The following is an 11,021-nucleotide window of genomic DNA, read 5'->3' as shown; positions in this document are numbered from 1 at the left end:
AGTGGACTGGGAGCAGACACTTTTAGGTCAATCTGTGACAGAACAGTGGGATGCATTCAAAGAGGAAATAGGGAGAGTACAGGGTCAACATGTTCCTATCAAGAAAAAGGATGAGACCAAAAAATCCAGTGAACCCTGGTTATCGAGGGATATTCATCATTGGATAAGGAGAAAAAGAGAGGCTTATGGCAGATATTGAGGGCCCAAACAACAGAAGCCCTAGAGGCGTATAGAATGTGCAAAAGGGAACTTAAAATGGAAATTAGGAGAGCAAAAAGGGGACATGAAAGGATACTGGCAGATAAAATAAAGGAAAATCCTAAGTTGTTTTACAAGTATATTAATTCATAGAATTCATAGAATTTACAGTGCAGAAGGAGGCCATTCAGCCCATTGAGTCTGCACCGGCTCTTGGAAAGAGAACCCCACCGAAGCCCCACACCTCCACCCCACCCCCTTTATCCCTTTAACCCAGTAACCCCACCCAACGTTTTTGAACACTAAGGGCAATTTAGAATGGTGAAGCCATCTAACCTGCACATCTTTGGACTGTGGGAGGAAACCGGAGCATGCAGAGGAAACCCACGCACACATAGGAGAACATGCAGACACCGCGAACAGTGACCGAAGCCAGGAGTCAAACCTGGGACCCTGGAGCTATGAAGCTACTGTGCTAAACATTGTGCTACCTGCTGCCCACTAAGGGTGAAAGGATAACTAGGGAAAGAGTAGGACCCATTAAGGACCACAGTGGTAATTTGTGTGTGGTGCTGGTGGATATAGGTATGGTTCTAAATTAATGTTTTATGTCAGTGTTCACTTGTGAAAGGGACGGTGTGGGTATAGACCTCAGGGAGAAGGACTGTGATAACATTTATAAAATGAATATAGACAGAGATTAGGTTTTGAGTGGTCTGTCATGTTTAAAAGTAGACAAACCTCCAGGACCAGATGGGGTGATCAGTGGCAAAGGCTTTTGATAAGGTACCACATGGGATACTGATGGCAAAGGTAAACGCCCAAGGGATCCAAAGAAATTTTATATAGACAGGCTGGTCAGGTGGGCTTATCAGTGGCAAATGCAATTCAATCCGGATAAGTGTGAGGTGATGTACTGAGACAGGACAAACAAGGCAAAGGAATACATGATAAACGGCAGGACCCTGCGAAACACCAAGGATGAAAGGGACCTTGATGTGCATGTATACAGGTCCCTTAAGGTAGCAGGACACGTGGATACAGTGTTTATAAGGCATACATACACTTTATTAGCCGAGGCATAGAGTATAAGAGCGTGGAGGCTATCCTGGATCTGTCCAATACGTTGGTTAGGCCACAGCTAGAGTATTGTGTGTAGTTCTGGAATCCACATTATAGGAGGGATGTGATAGCACTGGAAAGGGTGCAACAAAGATTTACCAGGGTGTTGCCCGGGTTGGAGACTTTTAGCTGTGAAGAGAGATTGAATAGACTGGCGTTGTTCTCCTAGGAGCAGAGGGGACTGAGCAGAGACATGAATGAGATGTGTCAAATTATGGAGGGCATGGAGAGAGTAGATAGGAAGAAACTTTTCCCCTTGGTGGAGGGATCAATGACAAGGCATAGATTTATTATAAGGGGTTTAGAGGGGATATGAGGAAATACGTTTTTAGCCAGAGGGTGGTGGTAATCCAGAACTCATTGCCTGAAAGGGAAGTTTAAGAAGTATTTAGAGGTGCACTTGTGATGCCAAGGCATACAAGACTACGGGTGAAGTGCTGGAAAATGGGATTGGAATACTGGTGGTTGTTTTTGACCAATGCAGAAGGGATGGGCCAAAGGGGCTTTCCTGTGCTGTAGACCTCCATGACTCTATGGCTGTATAATCTCAATGATGGGGAGCCACCCAGATCTGGTCTATTGAATGTAATGAGTCTGAAAGCGTAAATCCTGATGTCTGGTCCTGGAACATAATAGAAGAAGCAATACTCTAACGATGGACATCAAGGCTAGAACACAATTTATTGAACACAGATTGGGAGTAGCCCTAAAAACAGGTCCTGCTGCAGTCCTAAATATTAATTACCTCTTTAAATACAATGCTTAATCTAGATAGTAGCAGTTTTTAAAATATTAGTGTGTTCAAATTTAAATTGATTGTAAAGCACAGCTGTTGAGGGAAGTATGATTCTCTGCACTACGATTGGGAGCCCATCTCCGTAGGAGCGTTAGCTTCCACTGTTACTATGGAGACCAGAGAACAAGTAGACTGGATCAACTTCCAGCATTTACATTGTAGGAAGCACTGTTCATCCCAATGGCAGAATTATTTTTTCTTTTGTATCTACACTGCTGTCAGTTCCTGGGACCTGGAATTATTTACATTATGGACTGTAGCCAGCAGAGAGAGAGAGTTGATTTCTTGTCTTAGTGCAAACAACACCTTGGCACTCAGTTTACCCCTAATTATCTCTTCTTGGATAAGACTTGCCTATTCCTATTTTGGTTTGAGTTAATTATTGCCTTCCATATGCATGGATGCAGACATTCTATGCTATCCTTAAAGTCCATAGAATGCTGACAGTGCCAATGGAGGCTATTTGGCCCATTAAGTATGCACCAATCCTCCGAAAGAGCACCTTGCCTAGGCCCACTCCCCAACGTATCCCCGTAACCCCACCTAACCTGCACATCTTTGGACACCAAGGGTCAATTTAGCACAGCCAATCCACCTAACCTGCACAAGTTTGGACTGTGGGAGGAAACCGGAGCACTCTGAGGAAATTGTGCAGAGATGGGGAGAACGCGCAAACTGTCCACAGACAGTGACCCAAGGCCGGAATCGAACTCTCGTCGCTGCCGCTCTGAAACAGCAGCGCTAATCACGTGCCACCGCACCACCCCATATCACTTTGTTGGAAACCAAGCTTAATTGGTTAATTTTAAAATATCCCTTCCAGAAAGAGCTTTTACCTTTAAGAGTTATAGGATTGCACATTCTCAGTGGTTTACGAAATCCATCTCAGATGTGTGTCAAGTCACATGTGAAAGATATTCTGCATTCATGAAATTGTCTCTGAATAATCAGAATGGAATGTTGTATACAGATCACAAATAAGCAGTGGCACACAATAAGCAAAAAACATTTTATTCCCCTGAGTAGTATCAGTTGGTAATTTTAATCACAAACTCAAGGCAGTTCGATACACTTGGCAACTGCATTTGGAATCAAAAAATCATGTACTTGCTATCTTTTATATAACGTTGCTGGTAACTAGGAGACAATTCAAAGCTGTGCTACTGTATCTGGTTTCAGAGAAAGCTTATAATTCTCTGTTTATGATGTCATCTCAGCCCTGGTACCTGATCACAAACGGAAAGGCTTCATAATTCTCCAATATTTCTGAATTGCTTTTGTCAACATTGGAAATGATGTTCACTGTAGAATATCACTGTTCAAAATGCCATCCATAAAGCTCATTACAAGAACTATATTATAGGCAAGAGAAACCATCAAACAGCTATCTTTTCTGCTGCTCGCACAATCCCACAGATGTGTATCTGATTAACCCTTGGATGCCTGCTCCAGAACATGCAAATTCTGCAATCAATTTCTCATTATGTAATGTTTGAGCATCTCAAGTACAATTCAAAAAAGCATTTAGAACCACAGAGCATTTTCGTGTTGACAGTCTCCATATTATAATTGCACTCATTTATGTAAAATTTGTTTAGTCGCCAGCCGTTATATTCAGCTATAGAAAAGTCATCATGTTAAATTGTTAAAAGGACGAAGCGCGTTGCCTTGTTGTTATGAGAAAAAGGAAGCCTTCTGAATAAAACTTTATTGCAATCGTGATGATGTGGTTCATTCAGCACAAGATTAGTTGTTGGCATCAGAGAAAGAAAAAACACTGAGGCAAGCACGATCATGTTAGATTTCATTGCTAAAGACTATTAAACTAAATTTGACCTGGTGCGGTGCTCTGATGAGATGAATATGTTATCCGTTAAACAAAAAGAAACACATGTAAGTCTTGCTAATTTACAAACTAATTAATTCATTATTCCAGCAGGAGTCTCAGCGTGGCCATTTTGACTTTATCACTGTTGTTGTTGGCTATCCCTCAAATTGAGGATGAACTGAGGGCCATGAAATTCTGCCATCGGTCTTCATCTGACTGAACAGCCGATTATCAAGCAACATGTAATTGGAGCAGGACATCCCATGAGGTAGTGGGATCCGGAATGCTGGAATTATTACCTTTTATTTCCTTCCCTTCCTCATCATAAAGACGCTGTGAGCTAAAGTGTGATGCAACATGATGAACAAGTTGTCACCATTCTGAACAGCTAGCATCAAGCTTCTCCCAGTCATTAATGCCATTGTGCTGTGCTTCAAGGAAAACTTCAGAAAGTGTTTTTTGAAGCATTTTTTTGTCCTCACCTGGAATGTTAGCCATTTGAGAGAAAAGGACCTGGCGAGTGGCGGTGCGAGCTGAGGGTGGCGGCTTGAGGGATTCGGGTGGGGGCTGGTGGAGAGATGGTTTTTATCCATGAGGACACAGTGTCCAGTCCCTTGAAGTTGATTTTGACATAATTTTTTTAAAAGAAACACTTTCCCATTGACTTGAACAGAAATAAAAACTAGGAGAAGTGAAAATATCCTGGTTCGCGATTATCCATATTACACTATTGCAAAGAGTCATGGTCCACCTCCAATGCCTTTGACCATCAGCGACATCCCTGTGCATTGAGGATAAAGACTGAGGCCAAAATTACTAACACAGACATCAGACAGAGAGCAGGAAAGCATTTGAAAATTGTTTGATCGTGTCCTTTGGACACCCAACAAACTATCGGTTTAAGAGAAATCTTATGTGGGAATCTGAAAGGAATAAAACACCGTGAGAACAATATTGCAGCTGACTGAGTGACAAGAACCAAAATTTGAAGAGCATCAACGAGACACTAGAGGATGCAAGAGTACTGACCATGAAGCAAAAAAGAGATGAATTACATTGATGGAAACCCTTTGAGTAGAAGCACATTAAAGAAATGATGATGTGGTGATTTATGGCAGAACTCCAAGCATTACGAGAATGTAAAATATATGACCTCGTTTTTCAAAACATACATGCTATTTTCTAGTAATTTAGCGCAGAGATATATCACTTCCCGAAAGCAAAAGAACAGGAGAAGTGCTTCCATTATCAATAGATCAGTATCAGTAATACATTGGTGTAAATATAAGCAACCATGCACTCTCAAAGATCTGTGTCAGTAACATAGGGCAATCAAGGTGCGGATAGATCTGTTATATGGTGACTGTATTGGTAATTTGCTAGTAAATCCCTTCACATCATTAACTGCTAAGAGCTTGTTAGGAACAATATGGTTAATTCACCATCCAGCTATCTCTTTGTTGATAGATAGCTTTCAGGAATTTATCAAGCTTTAAGATACATTTCTAAGAACATCTCCACCCACTAATTCTACTTTATACAAAACTAATCAATCCAAAAAATTTAAGAGCTAACTCTCTTTCTCTCTCTGCATCTAGGGAGATTAAAACCTTTATCTTTTAAAGTATACAGTTGTTCTCATCCTTTTTTATAGGTTCTTTACGTTAACTAATAGATAGGAGTGAATGCATTTCATTCCTAACAGAGTACTCCAGATGTGTGTAACCTCGGTCCAAACCTTCAATGACATGGCATTCACCATTGAATTGCCGCTCCACTTATTTTTACTTATACTGGAATCCAGCAGCTCATTTCCAGCCTGGAATTTTAACCTGGGTCTGGTGCAAAAATGTGCAGGGCACCATTTTGTGAGTCCTTCTGTTGCAGGGTACCAGCTCTGGAACCCTGCCGGTGCAGGGGACCAGCTCTGGAGCCTTTCTAGTGTGGGGCACCAACTCTAGTTGCTGTCAAATGGGTTAAGTTTAAAAGTTACAGTCACTTGGACAGGAGAGACAGTAGTTATGTGAGTTCAGTGGGTGAGGGAGCACCATGGTCGGAGGGCTCCAGGGTGAGGTCAAATGGTCAGGAGGCTGATTTGGTTGTGGGAGAGTCCAGGTGGGGTAGATGGGTTGTGAGGGCTTTGGGGTAGAGTGGTTGGGGTAGGGTAATTGGGTCTGGTGGAATGTTGGGGTAGTCGGAGGAGTGGTGGATTCGGGCGGTTGGGAGTAGTTGGTGAGTTGGATGGGGTGAAAATTTGAAGGCTAGTGGGGAGTTTGAAGGTTAGTCAAGCTGGGCCGTGAAATTGAGGGGATCCAGTGGATGGTCTGGAAGGGTCAGTACTATCGTCACCCAGGAGGTAGAAGCGATTTTACTCCTAACTTTTCCAGAGTAACTATTATGCGAAAAGAATCATAACCATTTGCAGTCTCCAATTTATATCGGAATTTCAGATGGTTCTCAGTGCAAAGTGCAGTCAGTCAATCTTTTTTTTTGTCTCAGTTACATTAACATCATTACATTATTAACCACTAGGTGGAATGCTTCATAAGTAAAGAGATTTCTACTTGGGTGGGAAAACTGTCACTGTTTATTACACCTTTGTAACAGCTCGCTTCCTGTCAGGTGATGATGAAGAGTCAATGCTCATGTGCCAGATGAATCTGTCTTCAATTATCCAGCTTTAGTGATGGAGTAGTATTTAGGAGAATTCAGTGGGAAAAAAAACCAGAATGAATAGGCGTGTTATTTGTTGCAGTGTTCTGCATTGGAGAAGATTTTGAGAGGTAAAAAAATGGTTTTGACAAGGTAGTTATGGAAATAACTATCCCATTTCCCATTTTCTATGACAAAAGATAGTCTAAAACTGGATGTGTGGCATAAAATTTACTTAAATGTATGACTATATATGCTGATATAAGCAAATGTATGAACTGGTCTTTAATTAGAATTTGACATTTATAAAACTGTGAAACTGTGCGCTAAATATGTTTACATGATATTTAAACCCTATGAGGAATGTAGCAGTATGAAGGCTGAAGTTATTTTAAGGGACAGTGTTGGAATCATGCCACTCAGTGCATTAATGAAATGCAGTATGAAAATAAAGCACTGAATGTGGAATGATTCCTGCAGTTTATACATAGCCAGGAAATCCTGGCAAATGTTCTTATAGAGCATTTAATAAATTTGTTGGAAGAAAATACCAGATTTAAATGTATGTTTATCCACGTTCTTTTGAATAAGTACATAAATACAGTGTGTTACAAGGTTGTAATTTGGCTCAGGGATTCTGTTGATGTCCATAGTGATAAGGGTGAAGAAGAAGTGTTTGGTGATTGAATGTTGAATCATACCTCTTAACTTTCAGCCAGGTACTTTATGCCAATATACAAAATAGTCTTCCTTAATGTTGGTGTGGTATCTAGCCATAAAAGCAAAACACTGCAGGTGCTAAAAATCTGAAATTAAAACAGAAAATTCTGGAAACACTCATCAGGTCAGACAGGAACTGCGGCGAGAGAAATTATGACCTTTCAGCAAAATGGGAAAAAGGGAGAGCTGTAACTGGGAGTGGTCAGATTCAGAGGCAGGGAAAGGGTGAGGGCGCAGAGAAATAACAAAAAGGGAAGTCTGTGTGATTGAGTTGATGGCAGAAGTGATGAAATGACAAAAGAGATAATGGTGCAAGACAAAAGGAGGTGCTAATGGATTTGTTTTTAAAGAAAGGATAATTCTAGAGGTAGTAGTATAAATGGGAAACACAAAATTATCAGCAAATGCAGCCCCAAAACAAAAAGAATTGAGCAAAAAAAAGGGGACAACGGTTATAATCACAAATTGTTGAACTCCATGGTTGAATCCATAAAGCTATGAAGTGCCTACAAGAATGGTGAGGTGCTGTTTCTCAAGTTTACATTGAACATATTTGAAATAGTATAGGCGGGCATGGTCAGAGAGGGATTTGATGTGCTGACTTGCAAAATGGCCTGTTAAGGTTTGCTTTCACTACATCTTAAATGGAATAAACAAAAAGGGAAGAAGTAGTAACAGGAAGAAAAAAAAGCAACCGATATCCACAGCTGAATTCCTCTTATGTTGGCACAGATTCTGATGGCCATATTTGACTGCACTTGTGATATATCTGGCCGCTTCAAAGGTACACCACAATTACATTGCTATTTTTACCGCAAAGTCTGGATCATGAGCCAATTCGTTATTTAAAATAAAATTGGACAACACTTCCTATTGACTGCACAATCTCAGTGAACTACAGAAATCATATTTGCTCTGTGAGTTGCCCTGATGCACAAGAAGCTGTGCTATACCAAGATCTCATTGAAAAACTTGGCAGTAAAGCACATGGAAGGCCATGCATTTGTGGTACTTCTGTGATAGATAACCACGAACCTTGTCAGAAAAAAGACAATCTTGTCCAATCAAGTGAATGTAAATTTTGAATGGTATGTTAAGTCTTATCTCCTACCAAACCACTTCTCTGACACTGGAAACTAAAATTTACAAGTGTGGAGTCACATTCCTTTAACTTTAAATTTCTGCTGGAGATTTATTTGAATAAAAGAAAGAAAAAGACTTCCATTTATTTAACACTTTTCATGACCAGCAGGTGTCATACAGGGCTTTACAGTCAATGAAGTACTTTTGAAGTGTCGTCACTGTTGTAATGGAGGAAACATGGCCACTAATTTGCCCCAGAAAACTTGTACAAATACCAATGTAATAATGACTAGATTATCTATTTCTCTATGAATTGATTGATAGGTACATATCAGCGAGAACACCAGAGATAACTCCCGTTCTGTTCTTCAAAATTGTATCATGGGATCCTTTACACCCACAGATTAACCACTTGGTTTAAGGTCTCAACTAAGAAAACCGTATCAGCCATGATTTTTTGTCCTCAAGTCTTTGAGTGGTACTAAACACCTAACTTCAGAGGTTAGAGTGCTACCAACTGAACCACAGTTGACATGGTAAATAATTGTTCGTAAACATTTCTTTCTGTTCCTTCTTATCTCTCTCTCATTATTATTTCTTCCTCTTTTATTTTACTTTCTATACTGATTTGACATTAACTTAAATACTGTCACTCATACTTCCACCATCCAACTTCACATTGCTCATTGACAATTATTCAATCTGATTTTGTAAGGACATACATAGTTGCTTTCCCTGTTCACAGGGGTCCCAGATCCCATGTATGTAGTGTGTTGTTTTGGCTAAGTACAGTAATAATCAGTGCAAAAACCAACAGACTATGGGCAAATGCAACTGTGATGAACGCTATTTTTTCACTGCTGACCACAGAACATCAGTGCCTTCTGTCCACTGCTCTACGTCAGAATAAACATTCCACATATGTGTCCTCCCATCCGACTTGATCCAACCTTATTCTTATTTCCTTTTATTCTTTTCTCCCTTGTGTACTTGTCGAGCTTCCTCTAAATGCCTCTTTGCTATTTGCCTTAACTATGCTATGGGGTAGAGAGTTCCAGGTCTAACCACTCTCTCGGTGATGATAGGAGATTAAAAAGATTGTGTCAACTTTGATTTGAACAAATTACTTTCCTTCTGCAATTGTGTCAAACATGCGAATTACATGTCTTTCTTTTATAAACACCACTAGTAGTTCACCTTTGCCCTATTACTCAAGGGACAGAGAGTACTGACATGAACAATCCACTGACAATATTGCACCTTCCAAATAGCTTAAGCAAACTTGAAACGAAAGTAAGAATATTACAAAATAAATTAATTACCACTGAGGAAATGTTCCCGATTTAATTGGCAAAGTTTACATTGACACTGAAGAATTAATGTGAGAGGGTTCCTAGAAAACGTAGCAAAGTAAATGATTCCAGGCAAGATAATGATCAAACCTCTTCTTTTTGAGTTAAGAGAGGAAACATTTAAGCAGCCTTGTTTGCTTCATCGACATTAATAGTTTGATTTACTTCATGGTATTTGTTTGTTGCTGAGGGGCCACAATAGATATCCTGAGGCAGGACTGAATCTGTGCTGTTATGATGAGCACCACTGAGGTACTCATTTTCTCAGATTCCTCAATCAGAGTTGTATTGACTCAAGGAATGGACTGAGACCCTTTTGTTGCTAGGTTGTTGGGAAATTGAAGATCCAGGCTAACCTTGATACAGAGCTTGTTGTTGTAAAATATCATTGATTGTCAGGGATTGCAGCTCAGGATGCATTTCAAGTATCGGGGCTGGATTCTCCATTTTTGGTACTATGGCCCCATGCCGTTGTGAATACTGTGGTCATTTATGCCAAGAAAACTGGCATCAAAAGGCCACAGATTCACTGTCTTGCAGGGGGCTAGCAGGCAGCTCTAGCTGCCGTTACAGCCCCCCAAACCTCTAGGTCAGAGGCCACGCATGCGCACGGCAACGGCCTTCAGCGGCCGCGCGTGCTCCATAGCAGACTCAGCCCACGGACCTGGACCACCCGCACACATAGCCTCCAGTCCCGGAATGAAGCTCCCCCTGCCCTCCGATCGGCCTCCCCCATCTGTGGCAGTCCCGGATTTAGTCTGCAGCCGTCACTCAATGTTCCCGAATGGCAGGGCCAGATTAGAACCGCGCCGTCGGGAATTCAGCCAGTCGGGGACGGAGAATAGTGGGGCAGGTCTCAGAGGCCTGAGGCAGTGGACACTCGGCACTGCATGCTCCCCGAGTACGCTGCTTTTCAGGGGGACGGAGAATAGCCGTACTGCCGCCAGTTCTGATTTTGTGATCGAAACCAGATTCTCCACGGCGAATCCAGCCCCAGGTTTTGAATAAAAATCATTCAATTATAGAACTACACAGGAATCACATGGAAGGTTGTGGCCAGCAGCAAATTATCTTGGCCTGAGATAGAGGTTTGGAACTCTCTTCCACAAATGGCAGTTGTCCTGTCAGTTACCAGGACACTATCCAATCCATTTCTCTTTGCCTGGAATAAAAATTCATCTTCAATGCCTTGGTACTGTGGATTCTAGGTGGTGGGGGACATGTGAACCCTCACTGAGAAAGGTGATGCCTTTGTCTTTTTTATTCCATG

At 41.2% G+C, this 11,021-nt stretch overlaps 1 protein-coding gene across 1 annotated transcript in view; it reads left to right on the top strand.

The window, feature by feature from the left end:
* The first annotated feature begins 6,581 nt into the window (after window positions 1–6,581).
* LOC119969457 (docking protein 5-like) overlaps window positions 6,582–11,021 on the top strand; it is a 626,361-nt gene continuing 621,921 nt past the window's right edge. Inside the window, exon 1 of the mRNA XM_038803103.1 lies at window positions 6,582–6,727. The gene's annotated coding sequence lies outside the window, so the exon portion shown is untranslated. The remainder of the gene's footprint in view (window positions 6,728–11,021) is intronic.

The sequence above is a fragment of the Scyliorhinus canicula genome, chromosome 7 (genome assembly GCF_902713615.1).
Source record: "Scyliorhinus canicula chromosome 7, sScyCan1.1, whole genome shotgun sequence".
Taxonomy (NCBI): domain Eukaryota; kingdom Metazoa; phylum Chordata; class Chondrichthyes; order Carcharhiniformes; family Scyliorhinidae; genus Scyliorhinus; species Scyliorhinus canicula.
The sequence above is the reverse complement of the archived record's forward strand: the minus strand, read 5'-3'. Positions and strand labels throughout refer to the sequence as shown.